General features: G+C 43.7%; 1 protein-coding gene across 1 annotated transcript in view; it reads right to left on the minus strand.

Annotated features, from left to right (window-relative positions):
- LOC126335434 (ras-like protein family member 11B) overlaps positions 1-18,674 on the minus strand; it is a 355,291-nt gene that overhangs the window by 106,819 nt on the left and 229,798 nt on the right. The gene's annotated exons all lie outside the window — the stretch shown is intronic.

The following is an 18,674-nucleotide window of genomic DNA, read 5'->3' on the forward strand; positions in this document are numbered from 1 at the left end:
GAAACTGACGAAAATCTGATGGGGTCAAGTCGGGTCTTTATGGGCGATGATCGATGACAGTGAAACCAAGGCGTCGGACTGGTGCAGATGTCGTAGCGCTCGTGTATGGTCTGGTATTGTCATGATGAAGAAGGCGGTGCTCCATTACACGCTACAATTCGGAGCCCTCTTCCGGAAGAGGAGTGCAAAATACGTAGACATGAAGAATAAAAATGTAAGATGTTAATAACATTTCTATTACTTAAAGAGCTGTAAGAGTTTTCACTTAAAATTTCGGAGAAATTACCTTTCATCACGCTCTCGTAAAATATCTTACGATTTTCATCTCTACACTTTCGCTTTCGATCTAATCTGTTGGTAACCTTGTCATCTGTTTTCATACACACTATGTTGTTTCGAAGAACAAAAAAATCTATTTCTGTACTCCATATCACATGTACTCAAGGCAAGAGTTAGTCTACAGAACTCTCACCTGCAACATAAGTCTTCCACACTACAATCGTCGAACATACATTATTTCGTAATAAATATGCTATTGCTATTTCTAAATTCACAGAGAAATTTTCGAAATAGTGTAGATATGTGTTAACACATGTGATTATGTTTTGGTGGTAAATTGTATCAGTTGTACAGCTCACATGCGGGTGACTACATGACAGAGTAAATAGTGTAAAAGACAAGCGATATTTAGTAAAATTTAACTTAGAATAGCTTTAAGGGCCACAAGAAAAAAAGTTGTTTGCTTAGTTCTTTGCAAATCCTCTACAGGAAGGAAACTGATACGCTGGCCTTAAATCATTTTTGATAATCTAGATTAATTACAGTTACTACTAGAAAATAGTGTATTAGAAATAATGATTTAGTGGCGATTGTTCTTTTGCACTGTTAAGAACCTCAAATTTAATCTTGTAAATGGTGGAGGCCTCATGTTGGAACATCGAACGTGATTACGCCCCGTATAAATCTTCTGTTTTAAGTTATGTGTAGTTACTGGGCTTTCAGATCGACGTCTTCTTTTTAGACGCCTTCAGATTTGGAATAATATTGAGAGTGTACACTTCTGACATCGTAAGTTTGGTGGCTATCAGTAGTATTATGAACACTGACTAAATCTTATAGTAACAAGATCGCCAAAAACCATTCATTCACTTAGATTACCAGTTTCAGCAGTGGGTTGTTACGCAAAACTTGATCTCCTAGGTTCCGTCTACAGACACTAGAAGCGTGTAACATGAACTGTGAAACACCTTGTAGATTACCGGTTCGGCAATTTTCTTTGCCAACTTCCGATTTATTTTTACGTCATTACACAATTTTCTCCTTTAGTACAGTAAATGGTGCTATACAATGTATGCCAATGTTGGTATCGTTTGTATAGTTCACGATGCCAACATGGACATACATTGAATATACCACCATATTCCGTACTGAAGAATAATATTGTGTAATGATGTAAACACAGATCCGATGATGGCAACAGAGAATTGCCGAAATCGGTAACCAACAAGGTGTTTCACAATTCATGTTAGACGCCACAAGATGTTGTAGAGGGGACTTAGTAAATAAAGCTTTACGTAGCAAATCATGTCCGAAAATGTCATCCAACGACGCCACAGATCGACTAAGTTCCAGGCACAGGCGCTTATAAATGTAATGCAGGGCGATTCCGTTATGATGTTAGAAACTTCCTAGAATGGTGCAGAAATATAAATGTATCAACTTGAGGTGAGGGTCCCTGTACGGGAAACGAACGACTCGAAAGTTATAAGCGAAAACAGTTTTGATACATCTGACAATGTAATACAAGTACTTGGTTCAAATGGCTCTGAGCACTATGGGACTTAACTTCTAAGGTGATCAGTCCCCTAGAACTTAAAACTGCTTAAACCTAACTAACCTAAGGACATCACACACACCCATGCCCGAGGTAGGATTCGAACCTGCGACCGTAGCGGTCGCGCGGTTCAAGACTCTAGCGCCTAGAACCACTCGGCCAACCCGGCCGGCGTAATACATGTACTGGTATTGTTTTTGCTAAGATAGTAGCATAGGCAACTTACAGAGGTGGAACAAGAAATAAAAGTCCCGTAAACATGGGATCTCACCTTAATAGCTACGAACACTTGATCAATAGAGGTGATGCGTTCAACAGTAGCGAAGATGAAAAAGTGCTCATAGCTCCTCAGGTATGGATTTTAGAACCTATGTCTAATGGACCTTTTTCATTGTTTTTGTCCATACTATCATTTGTGAAAGTTGCAAGTTGCCTACCCTGCAATCTTAGCCAAAACACTACCAGTACATGAATTCCACTGTCAGAGCTATCAGAAAGGTTTTCGCTGATAACTTTCGACTACCTGGTTTCAGATACATTTATCCTTCTCCATCATCCTTACAAGTTTACAACATTATCACGGGATCACCTTGTATATTCATTCATTAAGAAGTGGTGATGTCTATAACTTTGACGCCCTGTAGCGTCGTTGGATGACTTTTACGGACATGGTTTGCTATGTAGAACTTGATCTACGAAGTCACCTCTACAACCGCTAGAAGTGTGTAACAGAAATTGTGAAGCACCGTGTATATGAATAAATTATTTTATCGATCTCGGCTGTTGAAAACTTTTTTAAGTTTTCATAGTATTGAGAGGTTGAGAGGAGAGCGGTGTACACACACACATACACCGAGAGATAGATAGATAGATAGATAGAGAGAGAGAGAGAGAGTGTGGAACGTAATGTGTTTCAAAAGGACTGTAAGATGAGAAAATTTTTAATAGAGAATACATGAAAAAGGTGATCTAATAGCGAAGAGCTTCTGAACTTATGCTGCAATGAATGCTAATATTTCTGGCTTCATGTAAAGAAATGGAGCGTAAACAAATGTTACGTATTTTATTATTCTCTCATGTTGTGTGTGAATGTCTTACAATAGGGAGGAAGAAAGGGGAATGGAAATGATCGAAAGTGTACTGTAACTGGTAGTCCGTGTGAACAATGGAACGGACAGGCAGGCGAGCATTGTACTGTGTAATAATAATAATAATAATAACAGTGGACTGAGGCAGTCAAAAAAGGGTAGTGTTGTCAGTACAGAGCACTCCTGTTGGCACTGCGAATAGAATGGTTGCGCATGGCACGTGACTGCTGTGATGTTGACGGACCGTTTACTGCGCGTAGCCGCCACACTTGAGTGCAAGTTTGGCACGATGCCGGATCTAGAACGTCCGACACATGGTGCTCTCCATACGTAGGGTCGTCCAGGCACCAAGCTGTTCGGATTTCACCGTGTCAAGGGTATACTGTGAGCGATTCAGGACAAACCGCCCCCGCCAATATCAACTACCGACGGCAACAGCTTGTTGGCGACGAGTATAGCCGTCGACTGTGACGGACTTGTTAAGAGCGCGTAAACGGTCCGCTGTGCAGAGAGCACGTATCGAGTTGCTGTGCCATTTTCAACGCAAGCTGTGATGCATCTGTTGTCTATACCGCAGAAAAAATGTGTGTGCAGAAAACCCGTAACATGTACTCATTTCTGATAATGAGTCACTCTTGTTGCCCGTGTCGTTATCATGGGACGACAAGTGAACTTACTTTGTAAACGTCCTGCGTATAAGACATTTTTGTGATCCGCACTTTACCAAACGACCATTCTTACTGTGAGAAAATATTCACAATAAAAAACACTTACAAACTGCTAATTATAAATGGGCCATCCGAGAACACAGTACATTTAAAAGAAGGAATGCCTACCCGGAACCAAAGAACAATAGTGCAATATGGCTTATAGGATAATATTTATTTTTTGTCCTCACTAGTAATAAAGCTGAAATGCAGGAATATCTTCAGTAAATTGCAGAGGAGCATTGCGGCAACGAAACAAGCCGAACTACAAGAAACCTTCCCAAAATTATTTTCAGCTAACCTGCCCTAGCTGAGCTGTTTATGGTCTTTGTGTTGTATTAAATTCACCTTGTTTGTCAGCTTTGTGTGATAATCTTGCAGTAGACACGTAATTTATTCCAATGTAAAGACATGTTTACCGTCCAGTCACATTTATTTGACCACTGCCTGCGTGAAAAAACCAACCACATAGGCCAGGTGGCAGCACTAACAGCGGAGGGTATACAAAGCGTATCGGGAGGACGTGGGAAACCTGGTTGCTCCTCTCTTCTCCAATCCTCGCCCTCTGCCACGCCTTCACTGTTGTGTCCCCCCCTACCCTCCATCTCTACACCCTTCATCTCCTTTCCCAAGGTGCCTTTGGTCAACTCCCCCTCCCAGATGATGCCCTCTCTCCCTCCATTTATAACTCCTATCAACTCTACCCCCCCCCCCCCCCCCCCATGATTCATGGACCTTGGCGTTGGTGGGGAGGCTTGCGTGCCTCAGCGATACAGATAGCCGTACCGTAGGTGCAACCACAACGGAGGGGTATCTGTTGAGAGGCCAGACAAACGTGTGGTTCCTGAAGAGGGACAGCACTAGTTGCAGGGGCAACAGTCTGGATGACTGACTGATCTGGCCTTGCTGTGCTGGTACTGCGAACGGCTGAAAGCAAGGGGAAACTACGGGCGTAATTTTACCCGAGGGCATGCAGCTTTACTGTATGATTAAATGATAATGGCATCCTCCTGGGTAAAATGTTCCGGAGGTAAAATAGTTCCCCATTCGGATCTCCGGGCGGAGACTACACAAGAGGATGTCGTTATCAGGAGAAAGAAAACTGGCATTCTACGGATCGGAGCGTGGAATGTCAGATCCCTTAATCGGGCAGGTAGGTTAGAAAATTTAAAAAGGGAAATGGATAGGGTGAAGTTAGATATAATGGGAATTAGTGAAGTTCGGTGGCAGGAGGAACAAGACTTATGGTCAGGAGACTACAGGGTTATAAACACAAAATCAAATAGCGGTAATACAGGAGTAGGTTTAATAATGAATAGGAAAATAGGAATGCAGGTAAGCTACTAGAAACAGCATAGTGAACGCATTATTGTGGCCAAGATAGATACGAAGCCCACATCCACTACAGTAGTACAAGTTTACATGCCAACTAGCTCTACAGATGACGAAGAAATTGAAGAAATGTATGATGAAATAAAAGAAATTATTCAGATAGTGAAGGGAGACGAAAATTTAATAGTCATGGGTGACTGGAATTCGACTGTAGGAAAAGGGAGAGAAGGAAACGTAGTAGGTGAATATGGATTGGGGCTAAGAAATGAAAGAGGAAGCCTCCTGGTAGAATTTTGCACAGAGCACAACTTAATCATAGCTAACTCTTGGTTCAAGAATCATAAAAGAAGGCTGTTTACATGGAAAAAGCCTGGAGACACTGACAGGTTTCAGATAGATTATGTAATGGTAAGACAGAGATTTAGGAATCATGTTTTATATTGTAAGACATTTCCAGGGGCAGATGTGGACTCTGACCACAATCTATTGGTTATGAACTGTTGATTAAAAGTGAAGAAACTGCAAAAAGATGGAAATTTAAGGAGATGGGACCTGGATTAACTAAAACAACCAGTAGAAGAAGAATGGGTAGCTTTGAGGGATGAACTAGTGAAGGCAGCAGAGGATCAAGTGGGTAAAAAGACGAGGGCTAGTAGAAATCTATGGGTAACAGAAGAAATATTGAAATTAATTGATGAAAGGAGAAAATATAAAAATACAGTAAATGAAGCAGGCAAAAAGGAATACAGACGTCTCAAAAATGAGATCGACAGGAAGTGCAAAATGGCTAATCAGGTATGGCTAGAGGACAAATGTAAGGATGTAGAGGCTTATCTCACTAGGGGTAAGATGGATACTGCCTACAGGAAAATTAAAGAGACCTTTGGAGATAAGAGAACCACTTGTATGAACATCAAGAGCTCAGATGGAAACCCAGTTCTAAGCAAAGAAGAGAAAGCAGAAAGGTGGAAGGAGTATATAGAGGGTCTATACAAGGGCGATGTACTTGAGGACAATATTATGGAAATGGAAGATGATGTAGATGAAGATGAATTGGGAGATACGATACTGCGGGAAGAGTTTGACAGAGCACTGAAAGACCTGAGTTGAAACAAGGCCCCCGGAGTAGACAACATTCCATTGGAACTACTGACGGCCTTGGGAGAGCCAGCCCTGAGAAAACTCTACTATCTGGTGAGCAACATGTATGAGACCGGTGAAATACCCTCAGACTACAAGAAGAATATAATAATTCCAATCCCAAAGAAAGCAGGTGTTGACAGATGTGACAATTACCGAACTATCAGTTTAATAAGTCACAGCTGCAAAATACTAACGCGAATTCTTTATAGACGAATGGAAAAACTAGTAGAAGCCGACCTTGGGGAAGATCAGTTTGGATTCCTAGAAATGTTGGAACACGTGAGGCAATACTGTCCCTACGACTTATCTTAGAAGCTAGATTAAGGAAGGGCAAACCTACGTTTCTAGAATTTGTAGACTTAGAGAAAGCTTTTGACAATGTTGACTGGAATACTCTCTTTGAAATTCTGAAGGCGGCAGGGGTAAAATACAGGGATCGAAAGGCTATTTACAGATGGCAGTTGTTAGAGTCGAGGGACATGAGAGAGAGGCAGTGGTTGGGAAGGCAGTGAGACAAGGTTGTAGTCTCTCCCCGATGTTATTCAATCTGTATATTGAGCAAGCAGTGAAGGAAACAAAAGAAAAATTCGGAGTAGGTACTAAATTCCATGGAGAAGAAATAAAAACTTTGAGGTTCGCTGATGACATCGTAATTTTGCCAGAGGCAGCAAAGGACTTGAAAGAGCAGTTGAACGGAATGGATAGTGTCTTGAAAGGAGGATATAAGATGAACATCAACAAAAGCAAAACGAGGATAATGGAATGTAATCGAATTAAGTCGGGTGATGCTGAGGGAATTAGATTAGGAAATGAGACACTTAAAGTAGTAAAGGGGTTTTGCTATTTGGGGAGCAAAATAACTGATGATGGTCGAAGTAGAGAAGATATAAAATGTAGTCTGGCAATGGCAAGGAAAGCGTTTCTGAAGAAGAGAAATTTGTTAACATCGAGTATAGATTTAAGTGTCAGGAAATCATTTCTGAAAGTATTTCTATGGAGTGTAGCCATGTATGGAAGCGAAGCATGGACGATAAATAGTTTGGACAAGAAGAGAACAGAAGCTTTCTAAATGTGGTGCTACAGAAGAATGCTGAAGATTAGATGGGTAGATCACATAACTAATGAGGAAGTCTTCAATAGGATTGGGGAGAAGAGAAGTTCGTGGCACAACTTGACCAGAAGAAGGAATCGGTTGGTAGGACATGTTCTGAGGCATCAAGGGATCACCAATTTAGTATTGGAGGGCAGTGTGGGGGGTAAAATTCGTAGAGGGAGACCAAGAGATGAATACACTAAGCAGATTCAGATGGATGTAGGTTGCAGTAGGTTCTGGGATATGAAGAACCTTGCACAACATAGTGTAGCATGGAGAGCTGCATCAAACCAGTCTCAGGGCTGAAGACCACAACAACATCAACTCTGATCCTCACCCTCCTCCTTTTCTCCGTCCTTTCCCCAGGCTCCCTCTTCCCCCCTTCCATACTGTTTTCTCCCCACCTAACCTCTCCCTGGCTCCCCTCTTCCCCCCTCCCGAGCCCTTTTGTATACCCCTCCTCTGCCTTTCCCCACTCGCTGTTGCATCTACCCAGCACCCGCCCCCGCTCTTATGGGTCCTCATCCTCCATCGGCTCCTTTCCTCCCTCCCATCACTTCGTTTTTTCCTCTCCTTCCCCCCTCCCCCACCCTTTCCTTTCCCATCATCTGTCCAGGTTCCCCCAGTCTGCCCTCGGCTGTGGTATATTTGTGCCAGTTTTTTATTGCAGTGTTCAAGTGAATCTCCAGTATTGGTCGTCTTTCCAAAGTGTTGTGAACAGAAACCACGCTGTCACTGGGTGTGAATTTTAAATCTCTTGCGAACAGAAACCAGATTGTCGCTGTGTTTTTTTAATTGTCTGTCTATTCTTTTACCTATCTGCTTCATATGTATTTTATTAGCATCATCAACCCTTTGTTTTATGTTTTAAGTTCCACAATTCTCCGCCATTTTACCATTTAAGTCACCTATTTTATCGCCCCCCACCCCTTTGGGGGCGAATATAAACTCAATAAAGAAAAAAAAAGACATGGGAAACAGTGCTGCATTGTTTTCATGTTGAAATCGAGCGACTTATTTGACATCCAAAGGGACGTGATCATTGGATTTAGAACCAATGGTGGGAGTATTTCCTATATGGCTAAGTTTTTGAACTATTCGCCTGCTGCCATGGTATACTGTATATGGCAAAATACACTCATACTCATAAATCAAGGATAATGGTGACACATGGTGAAACAATTCTCTGGTGGGCGGTTTTCGAGTTTAAATCACCTCGGCGTATGACCATGCGGTGCATTTGGCCTGCAGTCGTCGCACAGTGGCGCTGGCAGCAGTCCACATTCGCAGAAATGTGTTGGTGCATGTCAGAGAACGGTGGAGCGTGTAAGTGTGCAGACGTTTTCAGACGTGCTAATGGTGACTGTGTGTCGAAAATGGCTCAAAGAACACATATTGATGACGTTATGAGGGGTAGAATACTAGGGCGACTGGTGGCTGGCCAAACACAGCAGGTCGTAGAACGTGCCCTCTGTGTGCCACCAAGTGTGATCTCAAGATTATGGCAACGATTCCAGCAGAGAGGAAACTTGTCCAGGCGCTACAGTACGGGACGTCCACAGTGTACAACACCACAAGAAGACTGATATCTCATTATCAGTGCCCGCAGACTGCAACGGCGTACTGCAGGCAACCTGGCTCGGGACCTTACTGCAGAAACTGCAACAATTGTATCCAGACGCACAGTCTACAGATGACTGAAAAGACATGGCTTATTCGTCCGGAGACCTGCAAGGTCGATTTCACTGACCCCTGGTCACAGGAGAGCCCGTAAAGCCTGGTGTCAAGTACACAGTACATGGTGATTGGAACAGTGGTCCCAGGTTATGTTCACGGACGAGGGGTACAGTAGGTCCCACCTTCCTCCTGATGGGTGACAACGAACGGCCCCACTGAGATGCCATCGTGGAGGATTACCTTGAAACAGAAGATATCAGACGAATGGACCTGCCTGTTCTTCAGACCTAAACCCCGTCGAGCACGTCTGGGATGCTCTCGATCGACGTATCGCTAAACCCCTAGGACACTTCAAGAGCTCCGACAGGCACTGGTGCAAGAATGGGAGGCTATACCCGAGCAGCTGCTCGACCACCTGGTACAGAGTATGCCAACCCGTTGTGCGGCCTGTGTACGTGTGCATGGTGATCATATCCCATATTGATGTCGGGGAACATGCGCAGGAAACAGTGGCGTTTTGTAGCACATGTGTTTCCGGACGGTTTTCTAAACTTATCACCAATACCGTGGACTTACAGATCTGTGTCGTGTGTGTTCCATATGTTCCTATGCTATTAGAGCCAGTCTTGTATAGCGGCACGTTATGTGGCACCACATTCTGCAATTATCCTTAATTTATGAGCATGACTGTAGTAGTATCCAAAATTGGCTCCGAGACAACTGTGGTGTACCACAGGCCATAGATAACAGGCGTTAACGACAACTACTGAGATGTATACGGGCGAATAGAGGTGCAACTATTGTGTACCTGATCACCCAGATGAACTAAGGGCTACAGACAGTGTCTCCTGAACGATTGTTCAGCGAACGTCGGTGGGCATGAGCAGGCTCCTGTTTTATAAACTCGCGCTGACTGCTGTTCGTGGGCCACGAAGGCTGGAATTTGCAACTGCACTTCCGCACAGTGCGATGGGTGGTCTTTCCAGATAAATCACGTTTTATGCTCCAACGGACAGATGATCATTGGCGTGTACGGCGTGAATCGTATGAAAGGAAACACCCTACAACTATAGTGGAGTAAGTCCAGGCCGGAGAGCATTCTCAGGTTGATCTCGTCATCCTGGAAGGCACAATGGTTCAACACAAGTATGCATCTATCCTTGAGGAGCTCCACGTGTACATAGTGTCTGTTTTTCCTCGTGACGATGGAGTCTCAATCAAGACAATGCAACATGTCACGCAGCTCGCAATGTACATACTCGGTTCGAAGAATACTATGACGAGTTTACCGTACTCCCATGGCCACCAAACTGCCAGGGTTTGAAACGAGTCGAGAATCTGTGGGACCACCTCGATCGGGTTGTTCGCCCCATGGACACTCAGCCGAGAAACCTAGCGCATCTGGCCACAACACTGGCGTCACTATGACTCCACACCTCTGTTGGTGCCTTCCAGAGCATCACTGACTCTCTTCCTGCATGTCTGGTAGCAGTCCGCGCTCCGGAAGTTCGTTGTGCAGGCATTTGAAAGATGGCCAGATTAATGTCACTGGACATTGTAGTGTCCTACCGTTTTTATTATGATGTAATGAAAGTACATAGTGTTCAACAAAAACCGAGAGAGGTGACGCAGTGGTTAGCACACTGGACTCACATTCGGGAGGACAACGGTTCAAACTCGCAACCAACCATCTAGATTTAGATTTCGTGTTATTTCCGTAAATCGTTCCAGGCAAACGTCGGGATGGCTCCTCTAAAATGGGACGGTCGACTTCCTTCCCCATCCTTCACATACTCGGAGACTGTGTTCCGTCCTCTATGTTGATGGGAAATTAAACCAATCTTCCTTCCTTATTTTGTTCAGTAAGAGTTTGTAATTTAAAAAAGTCGTGAGGGTGATTGTGCTTCCTTCTCGGACTAACGACTGCACGCCTACTGAGCACATCTGAAATGTTATATAGTGAAATCCGTCTGAGTTACGGGGGCCTTGAAGATACTGATCAGCGATCAGTGGGATCCAACCCACTATCTCTGTGTCACGTCTTGTCCGTGCTATGACGTGTTTTCAGCCATCGTCGGGGTCTACAAACAACAGCGAGGAAATAACATGAGAACATAAAAAAAATTGATTTAGAGTGATGAAATTTCAGGAATACGTTTGTCTAACTAACATATTTAATTTATTAATATTGCGAGACCACTGGTTAACGCAAGCGCGAGATAATGCGAAATGCTAGTACTGTAAGTAGGCTGTTTAGGTTTTTATGTTGGTAACGCCACGTGACGCTCTCTATTAAAATTGCTGACTGCGCTGTGTGCTGTCTGTGGCTGGTTGGACTTGTTGGGCAGTTGGAGGTGAGCCGCCAGCAGTGGTGGATGTGGGAAGAGAGATGCCAGAGTTTGGAGATGTTAATACGAGCGGACGATCTGGACGTGTGTCCGTTAGTTTGTTACTCTGGATTTCACGCGTATATATATATATATAATGACTTATGAACACTATTAAGTTAAATACATTGTTTGTTCCCTATCAAAATCTTTCATTTGCTAACTATATGTCTATCAGTAGTTAGTGCCTTCAGTAGTTAGAATTTTTTATTTATCTGGCAGTACTGTCACTCGCTGTATTGCAGTAGTTCTAGTAACGAAGATTTTCGTGAGGTAAGTGATTCAGGAAGGGTATAGGTTATTGTTAGTCAAGGCTATTCCTTTGTAGGGATTGTTAAAAGTCAGATTGCGTTGCGCTAAAATATTGTGTGTCAGTTTAGAAATGATCAGAATAAGCAAAGAGAAAACAGTCTCAGTACGTTCAGTTTCACATTGGAGTTTGAAAATCAAGTAACGTAGAAGTTTTACCAGCACAGTCATTCTTTTCCTTCAAAAGGGGAAGTTTCAGTACATGAATAACGTGTGTTGCCGCCAAAATGTTGAATGGAAGCACGCAAACGTGAAGGCATTGTGTTTTACAGGTGCCAGATGTCAGTTTGTGCGATGAAGTTCCATTTCTGTTGCACCTGGTCAGTCAGTATGGGCATGATGCTATGAAATTCTTGTTGGCACAATATTTCAGCAGTCCACCTGGCCGCCATCATCAGGTGAGAAAAGCCACGCTGCTCTCGCCGATAACTGATTGCAATCGCAAATGACTGCACCTTCATATGCATCGGAAGTACAAGAGCATATGCGCTAGATACAGTGCGCTCGCGCTCAGTCACTCCTGTTGCCCCATGGCGCCAAACAGGGTTGCAGCGCCTCCGGTGGTGAATATTGTCGAAAACCATATATCGTTACAAATGATTATTCAGATGCCGTTGTAACGATATATCATTTTCGATAGTATTCACCAACGGAGGCGCTGCAACTCTTTTTGGCGCCAGGCGGCAGCAGAAATGACTGAGCGCGAGCGCACTGTATCTAGCGCATGTGCTGTTATACTTCCGATGCATATAAAGGTAGAGTCATTTGCGATTCGAATCAGTTATCGGCGAGAGCAGCGAGGCCTTTCTCAAATGACGATGGCGGACAGTTGGACCGCTGAAATATTGTGCTCAGATGACGGTTTGATCCGGCTGGAAACCCGACAAGAATCTGATATGCTAATACGCCGGGAAAGTCTACATAGTCACAACGCCGATGCTGTTTGTTGTTGACGGTGGAGTTGTCGTTCTAAAGCATGTGTGCTCCACTGGAGACACATCTGATGCCCCATGACAGGACCTGCCGTAAGAATACAAAGTTAAGTTACGTTATGCGTATGGTTCGAAAGTGATACAGACATTATCTTTCAGATGTGGAAACACGACTACAAAGTTTAATTTATGTCGCAGAACTCCATCCTGGTGTTGCGAACTTCTTATCCGTCAGTGTAATAACAAGTGCGTGTCTCCGATTCACTTGCTCATAAATAACTGTGACGAACCACGATTTGTACAGTACGCAACGAGAAGGGGGTCATAGTGAGGCGACTCGACGGCGTACGTCGCTGCAGTGTTTTCGCCTGAGGCGGTGCACCGCGATGAAGACAGTAGAGTCATCCGTGTTTGCGGGCGCCGGTGTCCGTAGAAGGCCAGGGCGCGCGTGTGAGGGATGACGGCAGACGTCTGCATTTAGCTGGCGGCAGCTGGAGCTGCGGCGGGCAGCTGGCAGCGGCGCCCTGCAGACGCAGCGAGTGACGCCGCGCTCAAGTGCCGTGACGCGAGCGCCGCGGGCCCGGGGCAAGGACCAGCGCAGCCCGGTGGCTGGCTCTCCGTCCGGATGCACGCCACGCTCTGCCTGCCGGAACTCCTGTGTCGCCTCCGCGTGTACACACGGTTTCTCTGTCTACGTCCCACTGTACTATTTCCAATTACGCGTTTCGGCACTCGGTCATCCTCAGATCAAAAACTTAAAGAATCATTACAGCGTTTACGTCACATACTACATGACCGTGCCTAGTATGACTGCATTCCCATTCTCCTACTTCGCACAGTTTGCAACAACAACGACTCGGTACTATTGTACATACAGGGTGTTACAAAAAGGTACAGCCAAACTTTCAGGAAACATTCCTCACACACAAAGAAAGAAAACATGTTATGTGGACGCTTACTTTCCATGTTAGAGCTCATTTTATTACTTCTCTTCAGATCACATTAATCATGGAATGGAAACACACAGCAACAGAACGTACTAGCGTGACTTCAGACACTTTGTTACAGGAAATGTTCAAAATGTCCTCCGTTAGCGAGGATACATGCATCCACCCTCCGTCGGATGGAATCCCTGATGCGCTGATGCAGCCGTGGAGAATGGCGTATTGTATCACAGCCGTCCACAATACGAGCACGAAGAGTCTCTACATTTGGTACCGGGGTTGCGTAGACAAGAGCTTTCATATGCCCCCATAAATGAAAGTCAAGAGGGTTGAGGTCATGGAATTGGTCCGCCTCTAAAAATCCATCGGTCACCGAATCTGTTGTTGAGAAGCGTACGAACACTTCGACTGAAATGTGCACGAGCTCCATAGTGCATGAACCACATGTTGTGTCGTACTTGTAAAGGCATTTGTTCTAGCAGCACAGGTAGAGTATCCCGTATGAAATCATGATAACGTGCTCCATTGAGCGTAGGTGGAAGAACATGGCGCACAATCGAGACATCACCAACAATGGCTGCCCAAACGTTCACAGAAAATCTGTGATGATGACGTGATTGCACAATTGTTTGCGGATTCTCGTCATCCCACACATGTCGATTGTGAAAATTTACAATTTTATGAGTTTGGAATGAAGCCTCATCCGTAAAGAGAACATTTGCACTGAAAATTGATTGATTGATTGACGCGTTGTTGGATGAACCATCCGCAGAAATGTACCCGTGGAGGCCAATCAGCTGCTGATAGTGCCTGCACACGCTGTAAATTGTACGGAAACAACTGGTTTTCTCGTAGCACTCTCCATACAGTGACGTGGTCAACGTTACCCTGTACAGGAGCAACTCTTCTGACGCTGACATTAGGGTTATCGTCAACTGCACTAAGAATTGCCTCGTCCATTGCAGGTGTCCTCGTCGTTCTAGGTCTTCCCCAATAGCGATTCATAGGTTGGAACGTTCCGTGCTCCCTAAGACGCCGATCAATTGCTTCGAACGTCTTCCTGTCGGGACACCTTCGTTCTGGAAATCTTTCTCGATACAAACGTACCGCGCCACGGCTATTGCCCCGTGCTAATCCATACATCAAATGGGCATCTGCCAACTCCGCATTTGTAAACATTGCACTGACTGCAAAACCACGTTCGTGATGAACACTAACCTGTTGATCCTACGTACTGATGTGCTTGATGCTAGTACTGTAGAGCAATGAGTCGCATGTCAACACAAGCACCGAAGTGAACATTATCTTCCTTCAATTGGGCCAACTGGCGGTGAATCGAGGAAGTACAGTACATACTGACGAAACTAAAATGAGCTATAACATGGAAATTAAGCGTTTCCGGACGCAAGTCCACATAACATCTTTTCTTTATTTGTGTGTGAGGAATGTTTCCTGAAAGTTTGGCCATACCTTTTTGTAACGCCCTGTATAAGCAATTCTTTTCATCTGATTTTTGGATAAACTAGTGTAACTGATGTTCAGATTTCATTTCTTTTTGTTTCATGCCATTATGTTAAGAAAACTGTAAATAAGTTTTAATGGAAATGTTAATGTTTATGTCAAAAGTCAAGTAATATCATAATAGAATTGAAATGTAACATATGTTGAAACTGTTGTAAGGTGTTTAAAATTGTAACTGTACGCCTGGTTCATACGTTGGCAATGCGTTACGATAACCTCGGGCGGATACCCGGTCTGTCAGGGAGCGGTAAAACGTGGATGGCAGGCGAGCGCGGGAAAATTATCCTCACAACTAACCTAGACAGCGTCCTTTCCAAACGTTGTGCAATCCGAGTGTCCCGAAATGAAAATTAAAAATTGTGTTAATAATAATTATTTGCAGAACTGGCTATATTAGAATGGTGTTTAGAGAAATGTTTTGTTAGTGAACCAGTAAATGAATAGCGAAGGTCTAACGAAGTCGAAAGATAAATTTAGTATTGATATAGTAATGAAGTTTATTATTTCGAGACAGATTTAAAGGCATTTAAACGAGCAGCACATAAGATGAAAAGAAGAGTAACTTTTATACTGGAAGTCTTGGGTCAATAATAAATGCAGTAATCATTTTTTTAAAAACAATACAGCGATCATTACAGTTCCAGAGTCCCCCACCCCCTCCCCTCATTCATTTGATTTCTGAAGTGTTCTAAATTGGCAGAATAAGATTTTCACTGGCAGAAGTAAAGCTGTGAGTACCGGGCGTGAGTCGTGCTTCGGTAGCTCAGATGGTAGAGCACTTGCCCGCGAAAGGCAAAGGTACCGAGTTCGAGTCTCGGTCGGGCACACAGATTTAATCTGCCAGGAAGTTTCATATGTTCTAAATTGGTTTGACCAGCAAAAGTTTAAGTCAATATAAAAGTCAAAATTGTATCAGTGTTTTATCTTTATCAAAACCGACATTTTGTGTGTGGAATGAAAATACAATTTCTAGGGTAACCTATGCCCGATTTTAGTCAGATTAATAGACAGTATAAAGTTTTGTAGCAAACATTATAGTGTAGTGTTATGTATTCATGATTTTCCATATCAGTATAAGACGTGAAACTATCAGTTCTTTAGATTTTCTGGTTCTAAAATTCTACTATACTATGCAATGTTACAAGTTGTTGTTTTGCATGAATATATACCAACGTGTACAGGGAAGAAACTCATTTAATGCCTAATTAGGCTGGCGACCGTATTATTGTCACATTGGTAGCACCTTCTGGTTTGCTTTTGATCCATCGTGACGTGTGACTGCATTTCGAACTTGCTTGACGGATCATTGTTATTGCAGAGTGGATGTAAGTCTGATTTGGCACCATTCAGGTACACGCGGTCGATATCTATGCGAAAATCCTTTCTCATAAGGTGAATTCCGCTCACTTAAAATAGCACAGGCTTTAAAGAGTACTGTGTCAGGGATTAGAAGTCATGCGCTACTTGACGTAATATGTTGTGCCTGGGCTAAGAAAGAGCCACGACGCATCATGACGGAATTATCCGAATTGGACGCAAGTAGATAGATGTGATGTACACGTACAGAGACACAGATATTTACAATTTCAAAATTTCACAAAACATGGATCATTTATTCAAGAGAAGTAGCTTCACAAAGTCAGCAAGCAAATAAGGCATTGGTCCACCTTTGGCTCTTATGCAAGTTGTTATACTGCTTGGTATTGATTGATTGACAGAGTTGTTGGATGTCTTCTTGAGGGAAATAGTGCCAAATTCCGTACAACTGTAGCGCTAGATAGTCAAAATCGCGAGAAGATTGAAGGGCCCTGCACATAATTCTACGGAGGTTCTCAGTTGGAAAGAGACACGGCGACCTCACTGGCCCACGTATGTTGCAGCAAGCACGAAGGCAAACAGCAGACACTCTCGCATGTGTGGGCGTGCCTAGCCAAGAACACCTTGCCGAGAAGGGCAACTAAACGGGGCGTAGAATAGCGTCGACGTACGGCTGTGCTGTAAGGGCGCCGCGGATGAGAGCCAAAGAACTCTGCTATGAAACGAAGTGGCACCTCAGAGCATCACTATTAGTTGTAGGACCGTGCGGAGGGCAGCAGGCATGTCGGTATCCCACTGTTGTCTAGGACGTCTCCAGACACGTCTTCGCTGATCGTCGGAGCTCATTTCGAAGTGGGGCTCATCACTAAAGACAAGTCTAATCCAGTTAATGAGATTTCAGGCCAAGGACGTGTTTGGTGACCCTACGGACAGCGGTTGGTTAGCAACTTGACTGTCTCTCTTTATGCAATAATATACCAACAGCCGTATGTATTGTAGAAATTTATTTTATAAACTTCTTATGTGCTACCAGTTTCGGCATTACATTGATGCCATCTTCAGGCCCGACACGTCATAGTCGTAAAATCGCTATACACGGAAGGAGTCATATAACTGGATCCGAGAATCAAATCGCTATGCAACAGTTCTTGGTGGTCAGGTGGCACCAGACGGAAGCGCCTAGAACCGCTCGGTCAATCCGACCGGTCACCGTAGATCATCTTTGAAAGTAGTGTCTTCTAGTGTTTGGTACGTAGATGATGTCAGTCATTTCGTGTTATTGATATCAAACCGCGCACTCATAATAAGAGGCAGAGTTAGGCAATTGATCAGTAATTTACTTAGGAAATGTAAACTTTGTAATATAAAGGTTTGTTACAATCTACAGTAAATATATAAACAGGAACAACGTTTATCATTTAGTAGGATTTGTACATTCATCATTCATTTATGTTTAGATTGTAATTTACAGAATTAAGAGATCCTAAGATCTGTTTGAGGGGGTAGTTAGACAGGGCCAAATCTTCATTTTAGCGTTTATTATTTTCCGTTGCGCATATTCATTTTACACCCACCTGGAGTAGCATCTTGGAAGGTCTAATCCCGAACCTATGTATGTCCAGTTGTACAGATTCCTTAGAGATTTAATCTGAGCGTGGCCAAGAGCCGAAGCGCGCAGTCTACACGTATGAGGCATATTTCGGAAGAAAGGTCCGATTTGGCGCGAAATTGAAACCAATGTGAAAATCCGATGAAACTCGGCACATATGTGTTGGGCAGTGTCTTTAGTGTGTCTGTAGATCGCTTCAAGTCGCTCTTTTTAGTTCAGAGCGCAAAGTGATCATGTAGAAGTTCCTAAAACAACAGTGTCTACCGCTAAGTATGTGGATCTGGTGAGAGATTTCGCCTGAAGCTATGCAGCCCACATAACATAAATGTCACGCATTACTTGCTTCACGACAATTTTCAGTCACATTTCTGCAGGGGCAATGAAGACGCTACTGCAGCGTTATCGATGGTGAGTGTTTGATCAACCACAACACAGCACTTAATTGACTCCTTCTTATGTTCATCTCTGCTCACATGAACCGCTGGCTACGAAGACAACTGTTGGACACAAACAACGAAAGGCAGTCCAGCGTCGAGAACTGGCGGAAAGCAAGGGCAGCTGCTTTCTGTAATCAGAGCACTGGAAATTATGCACAACGCTACGACTTACGTCTAAGTCGGAGCGGCGACTGTTTAGAGAGGTAGCTGGAAGGTGTGGTTAACTGTTGCTAATAAAAAAAAAATTGATTTTCACTGTGGTTTCAATTTCGCGACCGATCGGATCTTGCTTTCCCAACAGTCCTCGTATTACAAAAATGGATATATTTATGATTTTGTTCATA

This window comes from Schistocerca gregaria, chromosome 2 (assembly GCF_023897955.1).
Source record: "Schistocerca gregaria isolate iqSchGreg1 chromosome 2, iqSchGreg1.2, whole genome shotgun sequence".
Taxonomy (NCBI): Eukaryota; Metazoa; Arthropoda; class Insecta; order Orthoptera; family Acrididae; genus Schistocerca; species Schistocerca gregaria.